This window comes from Hemitrygon akajei, unplaced genomic scaffold, assembly GCF_048418815.1.
Source record: "Hemitrygon akajei unplaced genomic scaffold, sHemAka1.3 Scf000049, whole genome shotgun sequence".
NCBI lineage: Eukaryota > Metazoa > Chordata > Chondrichthyes > Myliobatiformes > Dasyatidae > Hemitrygon > Hemitrygon akajei.
Genome location: NW_027331935.1, coordinates 7,699,309 through 7,722,803, shown reverse-complemented (window position 1 = coordinate 7,722,803; position 23,495 = coordinate 7,699,309).

Genomic DNA, 23,495 nt, shown 5'->3' with positions numbered 1-23,495 from the left:
GGTACTAAGAAAGTAATTGAGAAGGGAAATATGGAATGTGAAGTTAAGCGAGCCAGTAATAAAGAGGATACCAAATGTTTCTTCTGATACATAAAGTGTGAAGGAGAAGTGAGAGTGGATATCGGACCACTGGAAAATGAGGCTGGAGGGGTAGTAATAGGGGACAAGGAGCTCGCGGATGAACTGAATAAGTATTCTGCATCAGACTTCACTGTAGAAGACATTAGCAGCGGAAGTCCAGATGTCAGTGGTCAGAAGTGTGTAAAGGTATATTACTCGGGGAAGGTTCCTGTGAAACAGAAAGGTCTGAAGGTAAATACGGCACCTGGACCAGATGGTGTACACCCTAGAGTTCTGAAAGGATGGCTGAAGAGATTGTGGAGGGGGTCAGTAATGATGTTTGAAGAATCAATGGATTCTGTTGTGGTTCTGGAAGTCTGGAAATTTGGAAATATCACTCCACTCTTCAAGAAGGGCAAGAGGTGGAAGAACAGAAATTTTAGGCCAGTTTGTCTGACCACACTAATTGGGAAGATATTGTAGACGGTTGTTGATGATCTGTTTTCAGGGTATTTCGAGGCACGTGATAAAATCGGCAACTCTCAGAATGTTGTCTTCGAGGGAAAATCTTGTCTGACAAGTATGTTGAAATTCTTTCAATTCATTGAAGTAACAAGTAAGATAGGCAAAGGAGAATGGGTTGACGATGTGCTTTCAGAGGTGGATTTTCAGAAGGTCCTTGACAAGGTGCCTCCCATGGGTCTGCTTAACAGGCTATGGCATGATATTACAGGAACGATTCTTGTGTGGATCATGCAGTGGCTGATTGGCACGAGGCAAAGAATAGTAACAAGGGGAACCTTTTCTGGTTGGCTGCCAGTGACTTGTGGTGTTCCACAGGGATCTGTGTTAGGACCGATTCCTTTTGCGTTTTATGGTAATGAGTTAGATGGCAGAATCGATAGCTCTTTTGCAACGTTTGCTGAAGATACCGACATAGGTCGAGGGACAGGTACTTTTGTGGAAGTAGAGAGCCTAAAAAAGGACTTTGACAGATTAGAGGAATGGGCAAAGAATTGTTAGATGGATCACAGTGTAGAGAACTGCATAGTCATGCACTTTGGGAAAAGAAATAAAAGTGGCAGCTGAAATGCAGTGTAGGGACTGCGGGTCTGCAGTCAGGTTCTCCGGTTACCTCAGCATAATGTTGCACGAACATTATTAGCAAAATACTCCGATACAATATGGGTTTCAATTTGATACAGACAAAAGTGCCATTTTGGAACTACAAGTAAAGTACATTTTCACGGTGGTAGAGAAACACTCAAACACCCCACACCATCTCTGAAAACTTTTCCGAGCCCTATAGCACTCCTAATTTCTGTAAACCCCGCTGACCCCGACAGCACTCGCCATCTCTGCAAAACCTATCACCAACCACACTGGTATATTCAGCTGACCCGAGAAAGACACTGACCATGGCAGATGGCAGGGTTTATAAAACACCCTCATGCTTTTTGTTTATAAACCTACCAATCTGTATGGTTATTGTGACTAACCCTCTTCCAACCTTGCCTCCTGTAGAAAAGCTATTTCTTTTTTATAGTTCCTTCATCCCCGCTACATTTTTTGACAGAATGAGGTTTTCCTTTCCAGGTCGTCAGAAATGTCCTCCTGCTTCAAAGATCGCAGTTTCCCTTCCACCACCATTGATGCCGATCTCACACCTGAGACTGACAGATACAGAACGAGCCCCACGCTCTCACACTGTAGCAGAGACTGACAGATACAGAACGAAACCCACACTCTCACACTGTAACAGAGACTGACAGATACAGAACGAAACCCACACTCTCACACTGTAGCAGAGACTGACAGATACAGAATGAAACCCACACTCTCACACTGTAGCTGAGACTGACAGATACAGAATGAAACCCACACTCTCACACTGTAGCAGAGACTGACAGATACAGAATGAAACCCAGACTCTCACACTGTAGCAGAGACTGACAGATACAGAATGAAACCCACACTCTCACACTGTAGCAGAGACTGACAGATACAGAATGAAACCCACACTCTCACACTGTAGCAGAGACTGACAGATACAGAATGAAACCCACACTCTCACACTGTAGCAGAGACTGACAGATACAGAACGAAACCCACACTCTCACACTGTAGCAGAGACTGACAGATACAGAACAAAACCCACACTCTCACACTGTAGCTGAGACTGACAGATACAGAACGAAACCCACACTCTCACACTGTAGCAGAGACTGACAGATACAGAACGAAACCCACACTCTCACACTGTAGCTGAGACTGACAGATACAGAACGAAACCCACACTCTCACACTGTAGCAGAGACTGACAGATACAGAATGAAACCCACACTCTCACACTGTAGCAGAGACTGACAGATACAGAATGAAACCCACACTCTCACACTGTAGCTGAGACTGACAGATACAGAATGAAACCCACACTCTCACACTGTAGCTGAGACTGACAGATACAGAATGAAACCCACGCTCTCACACTGTAGCAGAGACTGACAGATACAGAATGAAACCCACACTCTCACACTGTAGCAGAGACTGACAGATACAGAACGAAACCCACACTCTCACACTGTAGCAGAGACTGACAGATACAGAACAAAACCCACACTCTCACACTGTAGCTGAGACTGACAGATACAGAACGAAACCCACACTCTCACACTGTAGCAGAGACTGACAGATACAGAACGAAACCCACACTCTCACACTGTAGCTGAGACTGACAGATACAGAACGAAACCCACACTCTCACACTGTAGCAGAGACTGACAGATACAGAATGAAACCCACACTCTCACACTGTAGCAGAGACTGACAGATACAGAATGAAACCCACACTCTCACACTGTAGCTGAGACTGACAGATACAGAATGAAACCCACACTCTCACACTGTAGCTGAGACTGACAGATACAGAATGAAACCCACGCTCTCACACTGTAACAGCGACTGACAGATACAGAATGAAACCCACACTCTCACACTGTAACAGAGACTGACAGATACAGAACGAAACCCACACTCTCACACTGTAGCAGAGACTCACAGATACAGAATGAAACACACACTCTCACACTGTAACAGAGTCTGACAGACACAGAATGAAACCCACACTCTCACACTGTAACAGAGACGGACAGATACAGAATGAAACCCACACTCTCACATTGAGGGAGAAACTGATAAGTCAGTAATGAAATGCATAGACTCACTGTGGAGTTAGAGAGTGTGTGTCTGTGTGTATGTGTGTGTGAGAGAGTGAGTGTGTCTGTGCATGTGTGTGTTTGTGCGTGAGAGAGTGCATCTGTGTGTGTATGTGTTTGTGGGTGTGTGAGAGAGTGTATATGTATGCGTGTGTCATGGTCCGGTCTGTGAAATCCACATTCTGGTTCACGATCTGGTCAAGTTCCTTATTTCAGGTTTTCAGATTTTCTCCAGTTTCTGTTGAGGCAGCTGATTCTCGTTTGGGCTGGCTTCATAAATAGATACAGGATTCCTCTGTCTGTAGCCCTTCCCTTCACCTTCTGCCTGGAGCCTTGCCTCGCCTGGAAACTCGCCTTGCCTCGCCTGGAGCCTTGCCTTTCCTCACCTAGCCTCACTTGGAGCCTTGCCTCGCCTGTAACTCTTGCCTTCACTGCTGTCAAGTTCAACCACCGGAGCAAGATAGGGAACAGTCTTTCGTTGTTTTCAACAGTCTCTGTGTCCTCGCCTTCGCTAGGTAGGTCCGGCCATCAGCCGCTACCTTGTGTTAGAATCCGTCTCATCATAGTCTGCATGCTGTGTAATGAGTCCTGGCCCCATGTACTGTACCCAAGTAGGGGTCTCAGCTCCGGTTCTGTGTAATGAGTCCTGGCCCCATGTCCTGTACCCAAGTAGGGGTCTCAGCTCCGGTTCTGTGTAATGAGTCCCGGCCCCATGTCCTGTACCCAAGTAGGGGTCTCAGCTCCGGTTCTGTGTAATGAGTCCCGGCCCCATGTCCTGTACCCAAGTAGGGGTCTCAGCTCCGGTTCTGTGTAATGAGTCCTGGCCCCATGTCCTGTACCCAAGTAGGGGTCTCAGCTCCGGTTCTGTGTAATGAGTCCCGGCCCTACGTCCTGTTTCCAAGGAAGGGTCCGGGCTCTGTGTTCCATGTTCCTGTCTTGCCCTCAACCAAGGCTCTGCATTCCTGTGTCTTCGTCGATCAAGTCAAGGCTTCGGGATCTCGTCCAGTCCTAGCCACGTCCAAGAACCTTGTCCTGTCCAAGCCACGGCTTTCTGTTGTCATCTTGTCCATGTGCCTCACCCGGCACAGGAATACCTTGCCCAGCCCGATGCTCGGGTTCCCTCGTCCTGTGGTGGACTTCCCTTGTCCTGTCCAGGAGTCTCACGTCCAGTCTTGTTGCCTCTCCTCGGCGTGTAGCCACATGTTGTCCTCGCCTGGTTCTGGGTCCTCGCCCGGTCTCTGGCTCGGAGCCCAGACCCAAGCATCGAAGATCCCAAGCCTCGCCATGTTGTCGCCTAGTTCCGGGATCCGAGCCCGAGTCAAGACCCAGGCTTTGGGTCCCTGTCCAGTATCTGGCTCGGAGTCCTTGTCCAGGTTCCTAGTTCCCAGTTCCTTGTTCCTCGTCCAGGCCCCACTTTCCTACTCTCGTCCTAGCCCAGGCCCGGAATCCTTGTCTTGTCCAGGGCCTGTGTCTAATATAGCTTTATTTGATGGTGTGGCCTGATGTTACAGTTCTGTGAAGGGCACTGCAAAGAATATGCCAACGACACGGGCATTTTATGTTTAACAATGAGATCAAATCGGAATAGAATCTATACACGGCCGAAAGTATTTTGTTAAATCATGCTGTATTTACACCATGGAGAAACCTGTTGATGGCTGTGCTAGTAACCCACAGGAGAGCGAGTGACAGCCTTATCAGCCCATTAGATTCCTATAGCTAATTGAACACCACAGTATTTCAGTATCTAACTGTTCGTCAGGCGGATTCAAGAGCAGCTTTGTCTGTCACTTTACCGTATCTAAGTCAACAGCACGACTAAGAAATTTTATGCATATAAATTTTAAGATACATTGGAGTTACACACGAACACACGTACACATGCGCACTCACGCAGCCACACCTATGCACACATCCACATGCACGTAAACACACACATGAACACACACACAAACACACACGCACAAATACACATAGACACATATGCACATAAACATACATACACACAGATAATACAGATGGGGAGAAGATAGTTCAAGAGATGGAGGGGACCATGGACAGTTCTGGACTTAGCGAAGATATCGAAAATGAACATTATACTGGGGAGGCTGATCAGAATGACCTAAATACCGATGTCGTCCAGGGCTGATGGAGAACTGGACAGGGAGTTTGTATGCACAGCGGGTATGTTTTATATCTGGTGGCACATAGTGGGACGGGGTGGGGTGGTTTTGGTGTCTGATGGGGAACTGGACAGAGTGTCTGTATACACAGCGGGTATGTTTTATATCTGGTGGCACATAGTGGGACGGGGTGGGGTGGGTTTGGTGTCTGATGGAGAACTGGACAGAGTGTCTGTGTACACAACGGGTATGTTTTATATCTGCTGGCACATAGTGGGACGGGGTGGGGTGGGTTTGGTGCCTGATGGGGAACTGGACAGAGTGTCTGTGTACACAGCGGGTATGTTTTATATCTGGTGGCACATAGTGGGACGGGGTGGGGTGGGTTTGGTGCCTGATGGGGAACTGGACAGGGTGTCTGTGTACACAGCGGGTATGTTTTATATCTGGTGGCACATAGTGGGACGGGGTGGGGTGGGTTTGGTGCCTGATGGGGAACTGGACAGAGTGTCTGTGTACACAGCGGGTATGTTTTATATCTGGTGGCCCATAGTGGGACGGGGTGGGGTGGTTTTGGTGTCTGATGGGGAACTGGACAGAGTGTCTGTGTACACAGCTGGTATGTTTTATATCTGCTGGCACATAGTGGGACGGGGTGGGGTGGGTTTGGTGCCTGATGGAGAACTGGACAGGGTGTCTGTGTACACAGCGGGTATGTTTTATATCTGGTGGCACATAGTGGGACGGGGTGGGGTGGGTTTGGTGCCTGATGGGGAACTGAACAGAGTGTCTGTGTACACAGCGGGTATGTTTTATATCTGGTGGCACATAGTGGGACGGGGTGGGCTGGGTTTGGTGTCTGATGGGGAACTGGACAGAGTGTCTGTGTACACAGCGGGTATGTTTTATATCTGGTGGCACATAGTGGGACGGGTTGGGGTGGGTTTGGTGCCTGATGGGGAACTGGACAGAGTGTCTGTGTACACAGCGGGCATGTTTTATATCTGATGGCACATAGTGGGACGGGGTGGGGTGGGTTTGGTGTCTGATGGGGAACTGGACAGAGTGTCTGTGTACACAGCGGGTATGTTTTATATCTGCTGGCACATAGTGGGACGGGGTGGGGTGGGTTTGGTGTCTGATGGGGAACTGGACAGAGTGTCTGTGTACACAGCGGGTATGTTTTATATCTGGTGGCACATAGTGGGACGGGGTGGGATGGGTTTGGTGCCTGATGGGGAACTGGACAGAGTGTCTGTGTACACAGCGGGTATGTTTTATATCTGGTGGCACATAGTGGGACGGGTTGGGGTGGGTTTGGTGCCTGATGGGGAACTGGACAGAGTGTCTGTGTACACAGCGGGTATGTTTTATATCTGATGGCACATAGTGGGACGGGGTGGGGTGGGTTTGCTGAAAATGGAGCTGCTGAATTACGAAAAGCTGAACGATATTAACTGAAAGTTGCAGGTGGAGACAGAGAGAGGTTTCATGTGCCCCTGGATCCAGAGCACATTGAGGAGAAACGGATGTCTTTGTAGATGAAACAGCAGGTGTGCCAAAGTTGCTGAAAATGCTGGAAACATCGATTCCGGATTGCTTGTGGAAAGAGAACCACAGTGAAAGTATCAGGTTGGAAAACGGGAACATCATGACTGCTGCCAATGCAACTGTGGAAAATGAACCCGCTCATTGTTCACTTACTGGTCACATTGCACATTTTGGTCAACAAACACATAGGAATCTGTATGAGGTAATGTCAATAATATTGACGTGTTCGTGTTACATCCCCACTGAATTTACTCCTGAGACACTTCCGGTGATGTAATACGTTTGTTCGGTAACAATGGTCGGAGTTGGGACCATGTCACTGGAGATTGATACCCCATATAAAGCATAGCCTGTTGCAGCCCAGAATGTCTTCCCATGCTGTGGAATTCAGAGCAACAGCGTTCACTGCGTCACTCAAATGGGATATCCAGTAATCTGGCGGATTGAAGACATTTACTACCCTGTTATTTCAGCCGTTGGAATTCCCGGGAAGCCGTTGTCACACCAGCAAACGGCAGAAACTGAGAGTTAATTCCGATGTTCTGAAGTGTTTCTCTCGCTACTTGTTTCCACAGCCACCTGTCTATTTTCGTGACTAGTCAATAATTCCTCTGTTTCCCTCCTTTTCTCTTGCAGTTTAATTGGTTGTGATTGTTATCCTGTTTCGAGGAAAGTGCGGTCTCTCCAAATGTATCACTTGCTACCTGCTGGGAATGGCAGTGGCCGATTATCACTGATTTATGATTTAATCGTTATCTCTGACCCTCTGCTGAAGTGGACTGTTTACATATACTTCAAGTCTTCCTTCCTCTATAGGACTCCCGTTTGCAGGGTCATTTATTGCCTGCTTTTAGCAAGCACCGGGGTCTCTGTCTTGCTGACAGTCGTGTTCACCTGTGACAGATTTGTGGCCATTTGTTGTGACAAGCTGAAAACAAAATATTGCATCGAAAGAACGGCGGCTGTGGTTATTGGGGCAATGAGTGTTCTGTGCTGTTCATAAAGTTTCCCTTTTTACTTTACATTTGAGCTTTTGATGATAATTAGTGGAGTTTTCTATGGCTGTGCGAGCAAAGCGAGCTTCCATACGTCGCCTTCGTGGATCGCATTTCACATGTTTCTTCGCATTTTTATACCTTGTCTCCCGTTTGTTCTGATTTTATTGGTCAATGCTCGGACAGGTAGATGGAGTTTTTCCGCCAATGAAGTCCGGATGGGGCTCCGGGGCCGCAGCAACGGAAAGAATGACAAGGACCCGGAGATGGAGAACCGAAGGAAATCGGTCGTTTTACTATTGAGTATAACTTGTAGTTTTGTATTTCTGTGGTTAACACGGCTGGTATTCGATATCTACCGACGGGTTGCAAACATCACCCTGTATTTGGGCATGGATCCGATTAATATCGTGGGCTCCACGGCGATGATGCTGTAGATCCTCAGCTCCTGCACCAACACATATATTTACGCCGTGACTCAGAGCAAGTTCAGAGAACAGCTGAAGAACGCGGTGAAATACCCCCTGAAACTATTAACTAATTTCATTAGAACGACCGTTGGTCTCTACAGTGGAATGACATCAGTCGCCATTTTCCTACATAAGGTATCCGCTTGCCGATATGTAGAACCACGGTTAACAATTGAGCGCTCTGAAATACGCATGCATTTCCTGGTGATATATTTCACTCGCCGACTACCCTGTACAGGTGAAATTCGTCCTTCATCAGATATGCAATATGTAAGCATCAGCTAAGCTGTAATTCACCCCGTTGAACGCTCTGTAGAAGACGGGAAATGACGGGGACGGTTCACTCATGCCCCGCCCGTTTTATTTTCCTTCTCTTTGTTCGGTCTCATCCTTCGTCCTGGTGATGCTCACGGTGTTTTACTCCGGGCTGATCCAGTCAGAGTGGATCATCTTCCTTTTCAATATCCTCCCCACTGTTTCTCATTTTCCTGTTCAGTGATGCTCTCGATGTTTTGCTCCCAATCTCTCAGTCGATCCCCTCGATTCCAGCGTAAACTCCACATCGCCTGTATACAAATTTTGAATGATGAGTTGCAGCATGAGGAATCAACACAGATGCCTTGTGCAGGAAGGCACAGAGTCGACTGTACTTCCTAAGAAGGTTGGCGTCATTCAATGTCTGTAGTGAGATGCTGAAGATGTTCTATAGGTCAGTTGTGGAGAGCGCCCTCTTCTTTGTGGTGGCGTGTTGGGGAGGAAGCATTAAGAAGAGGGACGCCTCACGTGTTAATAAGCTGGTAAGGAAGGCGGGCTCTGTCGTGGGCAAAGTACTGGAGAGTTTAACATCGGTAGCTGAGCGAAGGGCGCTGAGTAGGCTACGGTCAATTATGGATAACTCTGAACGTCCTCTACATAGCACCATCCAGAGACAGAGAAGCAGTTTCAGCGACAGGTTACTATCGATGCAATGCTCCTCAGACAGGATGAAGAGGTCAATACTCCCCAATGCCATTAGGCTTTACAATTCTACCGCCAGGACTTAAGAACTTTTTAAAAGCTATTATTAATGCTTTTTGAGATAGTGATTTAGATGCATATCATATTTTTTACTGAGTTAAGTATTGTATGTAATTAGTTTTGCTACAACAAGTGTATGGGACATTGGAAAAAAGTTGAATTTCCCCATGGGGATAAATAAAGTATCTATCTATCTATCTATTATCGGACCTTCAAACAACGGATTCATATGTGCTTTGTTTTCTTTTTCAACATTCTCTCCATCTCCAGACTGCTCTCTCTTTGTCCTTTCATATCTCCGTCTTTTCTATGTTCACCTCCCAAGGCCCCGTGACAATCTGCTTCCTTACTTCTCCCTCTGTTGTCTGTTTCTCTCTGTCCACACGCCTGGTCCCCTGCTGAATAGCTCATTGCAGTATGTAGGAATATATAATTACACTGATAATAAATGTGCGTTGAACGTTAAAGAACCAAAGCAACAGGAAAATATATTTGATTTTTTTTCTCTCTCTGTGGAACTAACTGGATTTTATCTGGGTATGTAATTGATTTTTGGGGAAAAAAAAAGATACCGGAAATCCTAATAAAACGAGTCAGCTGTAATTACCTTTCATCATGAGGGGGAAAAAACACAATACCTCTTGTCTGCTGATTGGAGGAGTCTATCTTTTGCATTGATCATCTGATGAGGCAAGCCACACGTAGAAATATCGCAGAATTGCTTTAAATATTGCTCTACTACTCTCTGCGGAACATTGCTCAGTTTGTAGAATTTCCTGTTCCGTCCAACTGAGGACCCGTCTTCCACCCAATCGGAGTCTTACAACATCACTGAAGTAAGAGTTGAGACGACGGATAACTTTTCGAGCACTTGCTGATCCTCCACCTGTCTACGTATAGTCCGCAGTCTTGGATGCAGAACCATCAATTTCATCATGGTAAAATGAAGCTGTCCCAACACATCCCTGTGGAAAACTACTAGTCACCGGTAGACAGTCAGAAATTCATCCCTTTGGTCCCACACTTTCCCTACTATCAATCAGCCAATACTCTATGTATACTGCGCGGATTCATGTGAGGAATCTTTTCAAATTTCTTCTGAAAATTGAAGTGTACAACATCCACTGATTTTAATTTGTTCATCCTGCTTGTTATTTCCTCAAAGAATTCCAATGGGTTTCCCTTTCCCTTAATCCTGTGCATGTCTGCCCCCGCTCCCTGTATATCTGGAATGTGGATCTGAGCAAGTGGACATGTAAGGACAATATAAAGGGCTGGGGAATATTTAGTTCTAAATGGTCTTGGAGTTAATTGGTTGAAGGGTCTATTTCTATGATGAGTCTCCCTCTGCCTCCCTTGCAAAATCTACCCTGCTGTGTCCTCTGGTGCTCTGTCTGGTTCAACTAGATGACCTCTGATTCTATAATCTTTAACCATTTGTGATAGGACAACACCTTTGATCCAGGAATTCGCTAAGGTAATATCTTCTGGAATGTCAACGTGAACGTTTTCTCTCTGAAGTAAGGGATTCAGAGCCGTACATAATTCTCGAGGTGTGGCTGTCCTAATACTCTGCACAACTTTATTTCCAAACTCCAGCCCTGTTGTAATAAATACATTTGTTCCATTTGCTGCCTTCTCTGCTGGATGCACCATCAAACAATTCTATATCTCACACGCAAGAACATCTCAATCCCTTTGAATTTCACACGAGTAACCTTCTCTACTTGATTCCTCTTCCCTCACATTTTTCATCACTAACATCCATGTACAGATTTTTCCTTTGCTCTTTCTATCTATCAGTAAGCAAGTCCAAATTTGTGCGTTTTATCCGGCCCTCTCACCTCCTTGAGTTGTCAGAAAACTTGGAAACACCCTCTAAGTCATGCTTACAGGTGGAAATACAGACGATGTCCGTGTCGGGTACTGGCCGAATCGAAGCGACGAAACCCGAGTCCGAGGCTGTATGGAAGAACAGAGAGCGAGGAATGTCACAAGGTTTTGACGATTTAAGAAACCGAACGGATCGAAATGGTCCGTTGTCGGAGTCGCAGGCGAGGGATTGTCCGGCACTGCTCGCTTCTCCGGGGGCTGAGCTCGTCTCTGTGCTGGCCTGAGACTGTGACCTGCAATTGGTGAATTCTCGCCCGGCTGCAGTGATGCCTGACTTTGTGACCTTCAGTTGTGAATACTGTTTCCGTGCTTTTATTTTGTACGATATATTTCTCTCTCTCTGCACACTGGGTGCTCGTCAGTCCTCTTTTGTTTTAATGAGTTTTATTGGGTTTCTTTGCTTCGTGGCTGCCTGTACGGAGACGAGCCCAAGGTTGTATAAAGTCTGCACACTTTGATAATAAATGAAGGGACCGACGCAGAGAGAGTGAAAAAGCGAAACGAATCGCTATCGTATGTTTTGTCGACATTCACGCCAATCGTTCAGTCCCAAGATATTGTGGTGGCATTAGCAGTGATCGTTAGAGAAACACAATATTTCCAACAGTTTGGATAAATGGAAACGTGTTTCACTCTTTAAGAAGGGGAGGGAGAAGCCAAAGAAAGAACGTTAGCTGGACGTCAGTGTTTCAGGTGATGTTACAGTCCATTATTATGGATGGAGTGTCGCGGTACTTGGAGGCACATAATAAAACAGACCAAAGCCAGCATGGTTTCCACGAGGGGTAATCTAACCGGATAAATTGTTTAGAATTCACTGAGCAAATAACAGGCAGAATAAACAAAGGAGACACTGAATGTCGCTTACTTGCAGAACTCGTTGACAAAGCGCCTGGCTTGAGTCTGCTAAAAAAAACGATAAAAGCCCCTCATAATACAGAAGAGATGCCGCCATATCTAGACGAATAGCTGACTGGGTGGAGGCAAACAGTGAGAAAAAAGGGGGACTTTTTTTCTGGTCGGCTGCTGGTGACTGGTCGTAATTAGGGCCGCATTCACTCACATTATATGACAATGAATCAGGACAATGAAACTGGTGACTTTGTGGCCATATTTGCGGACTATCCAAATATTGGTTGAAAGGTAGGTAGTCTTGAGGAAACAGAAAGTTTGCAGAAGACCTTGGACAGATCAAAAAAATGGACAATCGAGCGGCAGATAGACTATTGTCATCGTCGTTGGTCGCATCTGGAGTTTATATTTGGCGGATGATTTCCCTCCACACCGCTCTGACATATTGGGAAATCATGTACATGGCAGGATACAGCAGTGGTTTGCTTTTGCCCTCTGCCGGGTGAGTTTAAAGAGATCACCACCTCTTGCAGTGGATGACCAGGGAGTCTAAGTGCCTTGTCGTGCTCTTAGCACTCCACCAACGCCTGCTGGCCTGCCTTCTTGACCATTAGATCATTAATTGTTTTCTTCCACACTATCTGCCACGGTCAGACTTCACCCGCTGGGACAGACTTCACCCGCTGGGACAGACAGATCCCCTACCTCACCCAGGGTCGAAGATCCATTGGCTACCTCACCTGGTTTATCCCGTCTGCCGAGACGGTTTACTGGGGTGTGGCCGCTGGTCCTGTTACAGCTACTTGGAGCCACAGGTAAGAACTGAGCGGCAGGTGGGGACCAAAGGTGGACGAGTTGCCCTGAAAAAGGCCCCCCACCAGAGGTGCTACCGCTCCCTAGATACCCCATACACCCCAGATGGACTATATTGCAGGGAATTGTCTACTCGGGACAAAATCGGGAAAGAAGAGCCCTAACAGGAGTTCAGAAACCTAGTGCGGGATTCTCTTGCTCCTGCCCCACTGAACTCATTTCTGCATACCTTGACACTGTCTTATCCCCCCCTTGTTCAATCTCTTCCCACCTATGTTCGTGACACTTCTCATGCTTTGATTTTTTTTCGATGATTTTAAGTTCCCGGGCCCTTATTTTCACCATGGACGTCCAGTCCCTATATACCTCCATCCCCCACCCGGACGGTCTCAAAGCCCTTGGCTTCTTTTTGGATTCCAGACCTAACCAATTCCCCTATACCATCACTCTCCTCCGTCTAGCGGAATTAGTTCTTACTCTCAATAATGTCTCCTTTGGTTCCTGCCACTTCTTCCAAACCAAGGGTGTAGCCATGGGCACCCGTATGGCTCCCAGTTATGCCTGCCTAAAAAAAAAAAGTCCTGACAAAGGGTTTCGGCCCGAAACGTCGACAGCGCTTCTCCCTATAGATGCTGCCTGGCCTGCTGTGTTCCACCAGCATTTTGTGTGTGTTGTTTGAATTTCCAGAATCTGCAGATTTCCTCGTGTTTGCTCCCGGGCGAATTCGGGTTTGTTTGATCCGGAGCGGCGGGGGCTGAGGTTAGACCTGATAGAGGTTTGGGGGGGGGGGGTGTGCGTGGGAGGAGAGGAACCGATAGAGCAGACCTTTCTTCACCCCCCCCCCCCCCCGGGTGGAAATGTCTCCGACCGGAGGCCAGAGGCTTAAAGTGAGACGGGTGTAAGTTCAAAGGAGATGGGAGGGGCAAGTTTTTTTTAACACACGGAGAGCGGTGGGGGAGGGGCGGCGGATACGACAGAGGCGTTTAAGAGGCTCTTAGGCAAGTAGGTGGATATTTCTGCCCATCGTGGGGTTGGGGGGTTGGAATGTAGAATGAATTGTCGCGGTTGCAGAGAGAGAGAGAGAGAGAGAGAGAGAGAGAGCAGGGCAGGCAGATGATAAGGCGCAAGTTGGGGGGGGGGGGCGCGTCGAGGTAGATCGTAAGGTCAGAGATCTATCTGATCGTCCTAGAGTATGGAGCAGTAGCCTGAATACAGCGGGGGTGGAAGTTGTCCCTGATCCCGGTGGGACGCGCGGTTGCATCGCCTGCCCGCTGCTGTGGGGTGGGGGGGGGTGTGTGGGAGGAGAGAGAATGTCCGGGGAGGGTGGGGGTCTTTGATGATGGCTGCTTTACCGAGGCGGCGGGTAGTGTGGACGGAGACCGCGGAGGGGAGGCTCGTGTCAAGGGCGCGTCAGCTCTCTTTGTTGTTGGGAAATGAATTGTCCCTCGTATTCTTTATGTCCCCTATCTCTCTCTCTCTGCGCCCCTCCCCTTCCCTCCAACCCACTCCCTTCTCTACTTCCTCTCTCCCTCCCAGTCTCCCGCTGCCCCCTCTGAATCTGCCTCTCCCAATCCCCTCTCCCTCTCCCTCCCAGTCTCCCGCTCTCTCCCTCCGTCTCTCTCTCCCACTCCTCTCTCTCTCTCTCTCTCCAACCCACTGCCTTCTCTACTTCCTCTCTCCCTCTCTCCCTCCGTCTCTGTCTTTCACACCTCTCTCTTTTATGCTCACTCCCTCATCCTCTCTCTTACCTCCATCGCTCCCGCCATTCCCCCCCCCGCCCCCACCCCGCCCCGCTCTTCCTCCTTCACGCCCTCACTCTCTCCAAAAATGGGGCAGAACCGAGAACGGGGATGGGGAGGGGGCATTTGACTGTGCAGCAGATTTTGAGGACAAGAGCCCATGGTACTGGGCGCGGGGCTGTGTACGGATATTGTGGGCCGAAGGGCCGGTGACGCCGACGCTCCGCACTACCTACCGGCGACGTAGCTCGGGTTGTCGCAGTGCATCTGCTGCACGTAGTATTTGGGATCGCCGAGGGCGCCCAGCGAGAAGCCAGCCTTGTCCGGGTAGATGATCAGCTGTGGGAGAGAGAGGAGTACGGGGCAGATGAGAGGCGGGGCACTGGTGGGTGTCATCAGACACGCGTGGGAGAGGTGCAGTGCCGAGTCTCTGCCCCCGCCAACAGATTTTAACCCCACCTTAACACGCCCAGCGAATCCCCTCCCACAGGCAACAAATACTCGCCCCCACCCCCGCCACCATCATCCGCCGAGTCCCCTCCCGCAGCCCACGGGCACGCTCGCCCCCGCTCCTCTCGAAGCCCCCGATTACAACCCCCTCCCCCCCCCCTGAATTCCCCTCCCGCAGCCCATGAATTCTCTCCCCACACACAGTCCCCCCCACCATCACCACCATCTCACGGAATCCCCTCCCGCAGCCCGCGAACACCTCCCCCAGTCACCAACTCTATCTCCCCCCCGACTGAATTCCCCACCCGCAGCCCGCGAACACCTACCCCAGTTACCAACTCTATCTCCCACCCCCCACTGAATACCCCACCCGCAGCCCACGGACGCTCTCCTCTGTCACCAACTCTCCGCGCTCACAAAATCCCACGCAAATGTTCCTCCCTGTTACCGACCCACCACCGCACCACCCCCCACCCCCCTCCACCCCGAGTCCCCTCTCACAACCCCCGGGCACGCTCATCCTCCTCCAACACCGGGCCCAAAAATTGCTCGCGACGCGGTGCGGCGAACCCCACCCCCAGCGAAAAATCAGTGTTGCATTCCACCAGCATTTTGTGTGTGCTGTTAGAATTTCCAGCATCTGTAGATTTCCTCGTGTGTATTCTCTGTAGTTGCCAGTTTGAGATGTTATGCAATGTCAACATTTATTGTGAGAGAACTAGAAAATAAAAACAAATGTGTAATGCTGAGCCTTTATCAGGTTTTAATGTGATTATGGTTGAAATATGGTGAACGATTTGGGTCCCTTATCTAAAATGGATGTGCCGGCATTGGAGAGAGTCCAGAGGACGGTCACGAGAATGATGCCTGGAAGAAAAGAGTTACATATGAGGAATATTTTAGGACCCTGGGTCTTTGTCGCTGGAATTTGTAAGAATGAGATCGAGATCTCATTGAATTCAATCGAATATTGTCAGGCGAAGATAGAATGGAGATGAAGGATTTTTGATGTAGTGTTAGCATCGATGACCAGCGGGTACACCCTCAGATAAGGACGTCCCTTTAGAAAAGGGACGAGAAAAAAGTTCTGTAGCCAGAAAGTTAAGGATTTGTGGAATTTATTGCCACGGATAGCCGAAAAGGGCAAGTAATTGGGTACATTTAAAGCGGCGGTTTAAGAGGTGGACAGGTCGTAAGGGTCTCAAATGTGAGGAGGAGAAGGCAGGGAAATGGAGTTGAGAGGAATGATATGTAAGACCGTAAGAGCAGAATTAGGCCATCTGGCCCATCTGGTCCGCTCCGCCATTCAATCATGTCGGATCCTTTTTTATTCTCTCCTCATGAAATCCAGTTCCCAGCCCTCTCCCCGCAACCTTTGGAGTCATGTCCAATTAAAAACCCACCAACCACTGACTTAACTACACCCAACGACCTGGCCTCCACAAATGGATGTGGCAATCAATTCCACAAATTCACTACCTTTTGGCTAAATGGTTTCTCCCTATCTCTGTTTTGAAAGGGCACGCCTGTATCCTGACGTTGTGTCCTCTATCCTATAATCTCCCACCATGGGAATTACCCTTTTACACATCTACTCTGTCTAGTCATTTCAACACTCGAATAGTTTCAATGAGAACCCCCTCTCAGCCTTCTGAATTCCAGCGAGTACAGTCCCAGAGCCATCAAATATCTTTGTGAACGTCGTCTAGACTCTCTCCAATACTGGCACATGTTTTCTCAGATGAAGGACCCAGCACTGTTCACAATACTCAAGGTGAGGCCTCAGCCGTGATGGAATGGCAGAGAAACATCAATGCAAAAATCGCCTAAATCGGTCCCTATATCTTGTGGCATTGAGGCCAAATTTGGTGATAAATTAATGCTGAATGTTGCTTTTCATGATTCACATAACAAACCATCTGGCGTCCCTGTGACAAAATTTGGAGGCTTGGATGCTATAAACTGACAGTTTCAAAGGTGCTTCCCCCCCGATTAACCCAAAGGTTAGGGTTAGGGTTGAGGTTGAATGTCACCCCTGGGCGTCCTATGCAGCTGCGATAAATCTTTCAGCTTACACAAACTATCCTTATAGTTCAAACCGAGTGTTCCACGAAACATTCTCATGAAACGTTGCCAGTAAGCTTTCCAGTCTAATGGAATCCTTCCTATGGCTTATACTCGCAATATGACCAGATACACCATTTCAATGAGAATATATGAATTCTATTACTCCTGAATTCACAGATTCAACAGATACTCTCAGATGATGCAATCAATCGTCCCTGATTTATATAAAAATTCGGTCTCCGGAGATATAGTTGCATCTCTGAATAATTTTCTTTGTTCCAGTTACCTGAACATGCACTTCAGTTCAACACCATTGGCTCCGATGTAAATATTGGGCCGATTAAAGGCAAATGCAACAACATTCTTGGGCATGACAGCAGCAGTATTCATCTGGTGGAAATAATGGCTGGGCTCCACAGACAAAGACAAAGCTTTGTCAAGGAGAGGACACACACACACACACACACACACACACACACACACACACACACACACACACACACACACACACACACACACACACACACACACACACACACACACACACACACACACACACACACACACACACACACACCTCTGCAGATGCTGGAAATCCAAGCTGCACACACAATGCGCTGGAAAATCTCTACTGAGTTCCTCCAGAATTTTCAGCATTTCTAATCTGCCAGAGGTCACATTACAATTGAAGAAACTTTTCAGACTGCAATGGAATGAGCCGACTGGAATGTAATAAAAACATTACTATAAATTGTAATATGAATACATGTAGAATGGCTGGAAATGAATGACAAGCGTCAGACACACTGTAACTGTATGTGATATGTAACTATCGATATGTGACTCTGTGTGTGCGTGTGTATGTGTGTGTCTGTCTATTTGTCACTGATACTGACTGCACCGGCCGCTTCAAACAGCCGTCTGACTTTTACCTCTCCCTCATCGTCCCAGTTTTCTTCACCGGACCGACTGAGAAAGACTTCATTCAAATCTGATTTCCCCTCCTGTCAAGGGACAAGGTTGAGAGCAGCCGCTCCTCTCTCACACACACGTTGTGTCACAGAGCAGAGAGTGACCAGCAGCTCATCAGTTCCATACTCCCAGACAGCAGAGTCATTCTGTCCCACACTGAGCCCAAGATGCAGACACACATTTTCAATACACTGAGCCACAGACAGTCAATCCTTCATTGTTTTCTGTACACAGTGTGCTACAGGCAGACACACTGGCACGGACCCCACATCCCCACCCACGGAGTTGAATGAACAGCAACAACAGTGTTGGCAGAATAAACGTGGGTTCAGTAAAGGACAAAGAGATGTAAAATTGGGAACATCAATGCGGTGTGGGTGAAATGTAATTAATTTTCTGATAAGCACATGCATTTACGGGTAATGCACTTTTGTGGTCTCAAAACTAATCAGTTGGTTAAAGGCAGAGAGACGGAATAAATTATCCCTTTTCGATGTCAGAAGGTGTGACCAGTGGGATTACACAAGGATTGGACCGAGTCCCCAGCAGTTTTCCCGTACTGGGAAAAATACTCTACACTGGCCAGTCATTCCCTATGCTCCCAATCTCCAAGTGTCCGTGGGCTCCTCCTTATCGGCGATGGTTGGTTTCTCGTTGCTGAAGTGTTATCGTCCCGTGTATTTGGAACTCGTGTTTCTCATCTTGTGGATCTCCAACCCATTGATTCCTTGTCACCTCAGCTATCTGGGTCAGCTTCTCACTGGTCATTGTACAGGTCTGAAGCCAGCACTGTGCCATGACTCTGCTCACTCCTGCCTTTCCAACTTGTGCTTACTTGAACTCTGACTGGTCTAAACCAGCTAACTATAGACACCAGACAGAGTCTAACGATAATACAAGTTGCCTCTTTTGAGGGTCTGGCAGTACACAGAGCAAGCAGCTATTCCTGTGAGAACAGTCCCAGATTTAACAGGTCATTAACTTAAGTTCCTTGTGAACACGTGCAGTTGCTTGGATTAGATAACTACTTGTCTGAGAATAGTCTTGGGATTAGCAGGTCATTATACGAAGCTTCTTGGGTCCACGTTAATTTGCTCAATTTGCATTATCCCAGAGCAAGTATCAGTTCAGAGACAACCAAATCGGTGGAAAGCAAAGGCAACCAGTTCGTTAACTTCCTCTGTCCTTGATTACACTGTAGTTTCATCTGGCCAACATCTGCATCATCTTCATCCAATGATATTTATCTTGTAATCACTATCCCCCATTCATTCAGTTGGCTGCCCAGAGAACTCCTACGGAACCCCAGTAGAGGTGGAACGGTTACATTCTGTATGAAATATTAACGTTTGCGAACTGAATTCACCGAATTTCTACGGACTGCATTCTCTGCATTTCGTGAAATAATTATCCTCGTTCTTTTTTCCCTTCGTTCTGCCTTCCATCTTCTCGTTTGATATGCACTGAGCAATCAATTATGAGGGTACATGAAACTAGTATTACAGCAGCATGTCTTACTATTCATATCCATGGATATATTTGAGCATTTGTGTTCCAATTCTCAAACGTACTTCAAAACCTTGGGTGGCTGAGCAGTTCATTTGACTTACCAGAGTGTGTGTTAATTAGTTTACTGTGTTCCGTCCAGTGATGGATTATTTCTGTGGCCGCCTCCACAACACGTGTCCGGTCTGCAGTCAAGTCAGGGATTGGTGGCCACATATTCCCATAGATATTCATCTGTATCAGTGCATTGGGTGTCGAAGTTCTCCTTCATGACCTTGTATAAAACAAATTCCAGTCCTCTGTTTCTGTTTTGTTAGATCGTATCACCGGGTCCGTTGAGAAGATATTTTTGTGTTTACTGAGTGTTTTCCAAGCAATGTATCACTCCGCCATACTGGTTCTGGAACAAACTGACTCTGGCACAGTCATGGTTAATGGCATCGCAACAAAATACAACATTCTCCTCAGGTTGAACAAACCCATTAAACCACACCGGTTATATCTTCTCTTATTGACAGTGAAAATCTTAAATTATTTCTATTTCTTTCTATACCATCGTATCTGGAACGTCAGTTGTCTTTGGACTCAAGATGTCCATTTTCCCTCACCCAATTATTTTTCGGAAAATGGGGGACCGGCACACAGATATTTTCCTTATCCCTTTGATGGTTTGACAAACCGTCCTGTTCTCAGGGTGATGGAACTGACAATCACTCCATTGATAGGACCTGTCCCAATCTTCTTAGAACACTTGTTCCATTCTGAACGCACCCAAGTCAGGGCTGTCATGTATTTCCGGTATCGATGGTAATAACATTCCTGTTTCTCCACCACCAATTTCAGCTCGTTGATATGGTACCACCCACGTTTTGTACTGATGAACCCACTGATGAACTTGTTTTCCCTATAATTTCTGACAGCACTGCAAAAGCTTCGATTTTAAAAATGAAGGTTGATGTATTCTAATCATCAGCTTAGAATTTAGATAGATGGATAGGTAGATAGATAGATAGATAGATAGATAGATAGATAGATAGATAGATAGATAGATAGATAGATAGATAGATAGATAGATAGATAGATAGATAGATAGATAGATAGATAGATAGATAGATAGATAGATACTTTATTCATCCCCATGGGGAAATTCAACTTTTTTTTTCCAATGTCCCATACACTTGTTGTAGCAAAACTAATTACATACAATACTTAACTCAGTAAAAAATATGATATGCATCTAAATCACTATCTCAAAAAGCATTAATAATAGCTTTTAAAAAGTTCCTAAGTCCTGGCGGTTGAATTGTAAAGCCTAATGGCATTGGGGAGTATTGACCTCTTCGTCCTGTCTGAGGAGCATTGCATCGATAGTAACCTGTCGCTGAAACTGCTTCTCTGTCTCTGGATGGTGCTATGTAGAGGATGTTCAGAGTTTTCCATAATTGACCGTAGCCTACTCAGCGCCCTTCGCTCAGCTACCGATGTTAAACTCTCCAGTACTTTGCCCACGACAGAGCCCGCCTTCCTTACCAGCTTATTAAGACGTGAGGCGTCCCTCTTCTTAATGCTTCCTCCCCAACACGCCACCACAAAGAAGAGGGCGCTCTCCACAACTGACCTATAGAACATCTTCAGCATCTCACTGCAGACATTGAATGACGCCAACCTTCTAAGGAAGTACAGTCGACTCTGTGCCTTCCTGCACAAGGCATCTGTGTTTAGGCTAACCTGTGACTCAAAGTAGGCTTTATTCTGTTGTTTCATCTTCCCCTTTTGGTGGGCTGCCACATATCTGGCATCTTTCACAGACTCTGCCATTGTTGTGCCCACTTCTCTGACACAACCCCTGAAACCTTATCTAAAACCTTGCCTCTTTTAGTCATAAGTTTATAAGGGCAGTAGCTGTTGAACCTGTTGAAGATGCTAATGATTTCCATATGAAGGCAAAATTTAAAGCTAAAAGCCACGTTGTTCTATGATATTGCACCGCTTTTGCAATCATATTTTTTCAGTGTTCGATTCATCCTTCCACACACTCTCTTGACTGTGGTTTACAGTGTTGTTGAAATCTCTGTTTGATCCCTAAAAAAACCATGACATATTTCATTATGTGGGCCGTGAACTGTGTACTATATCCGTTTCGATACTCCGGCAGATAAATATATATATTTTTTTTACAATGGCCTTTGCTGTGCTTGTCCTAGCTGGGAAAGCCTTCACCCACTTCGTAAAAGTGTGTAATAGTGCCAGATTATATCTGTAGCCTCCTTGGGTGGGCGGTAAGGGACTAAGACAATATATCTGCTCAGTAGTCTATGGCCTTCTCCCTGTCTGGTGTGTCGAAGGGCTCCTTTCTTTACATTTCAGCGGGACTATATTGTGCACAAATCAAACATCTCTGCATAAAATGTCCACATCATCCTTCATCTTAGGCAACCAACCTATTTCCTTGTTCTTCTCCAGGGAGCTTTTGCATCTCTGGTGTCCCATATATCATGGTAATAATGGGACATCTGGTTTCTTCCTTCCTCTGGAACCGCAAGATTTCCTTCATGGAGGACAACTCCATCTTTAACGAAAAGTCCCTTGTGTTCTTTGTATAGTTCACACTCGGGGACAACACAATTTTATATCTCCATTTCTTCTGCTCTTCTGTTAAATCCACAGTCTTAATCTGTTTTTCCTTCCGCCTCCCAATCTGCTAAAACTGTGGTTGCCAGAATAAAGCAACTTGTCTCACCAATTCGTCAGCCATTCCCTCAGGAGATAATTTAGAGCGGCCTTTCACCTTTATGACTCCAAATTCTTTTCCCTTTGCTCCTCAAATGTATATTGTCATAGAACAGCAGATGGGAGCGGCTTACTGCCAGCTGAACTAAACCTTCCTGCTTCCCGCAGAGGCAAATGTTCTGTAAGACTGTTACAAGCAGGTCAGACTGACCATAAACGTACTCTCTGGCTAACCAGGCATGCTGCAGCTGCCAGGTCTGCTGTCTGTGCACTCATGGTTTGGGTAACTGTAAAGCTACATTGTACATTTTCTGGCCATGTTCATCCTCCACCCAGTTCTTCTCTCACCATCCTGTACTGATGAGGAACTGTCTACAAAAAAAAGTTAAAAATCAAACTGATCGATATATGAGTGTATCTATTCCGGGTACGGTAAGCCCGCTGCTTAAATGTAAATGGACATTCAGAAAAAAATAATCCGTGTGAATTTGAATTGGTAATTTGAAATTCGCTTCCTAGGAGGCTGGTTCATCTGGAAAGATACAAAGGATGCTGCTGAATATTTTGAAATGCTGATCTTGAGTTGCAGGGTTCCAATGGGAAAAATGTTTTGATGTAATCGTAGCAACTTCCTTGTAATAAATAAAAACGTTTACAGATTTGATAGCGTGCAGTTTCGGTCCTGTAATAATTAAATGAATTTCAGTTTAGACAGCGTTGAGTTTCAGTCTGAATCCAGTGTTCTGATTTCAAAATCAGTACTAACTCAGTATATTATCCAAGTCCTGCATGATGGTCTTATTAAAGTCCGTTTTTCAGAACACTGTAATAGCAGTGTCCAGATATAATTGTAAAGTGTACAAAAGATTATACATTCCTTGCGGAACATCACCGGCCTCTGTCCACCAGGCAGAGCAGACTCCATCCACTGCCTCATCGGCCTTCCCTTGGTTCGCCAGTTCTGAATCTACACAGTCAGGTTGCACAAGTTCCCAGGCACATGCGTTCCGAAAGTGTGCACCATAGGGCACCCAGTCTAATA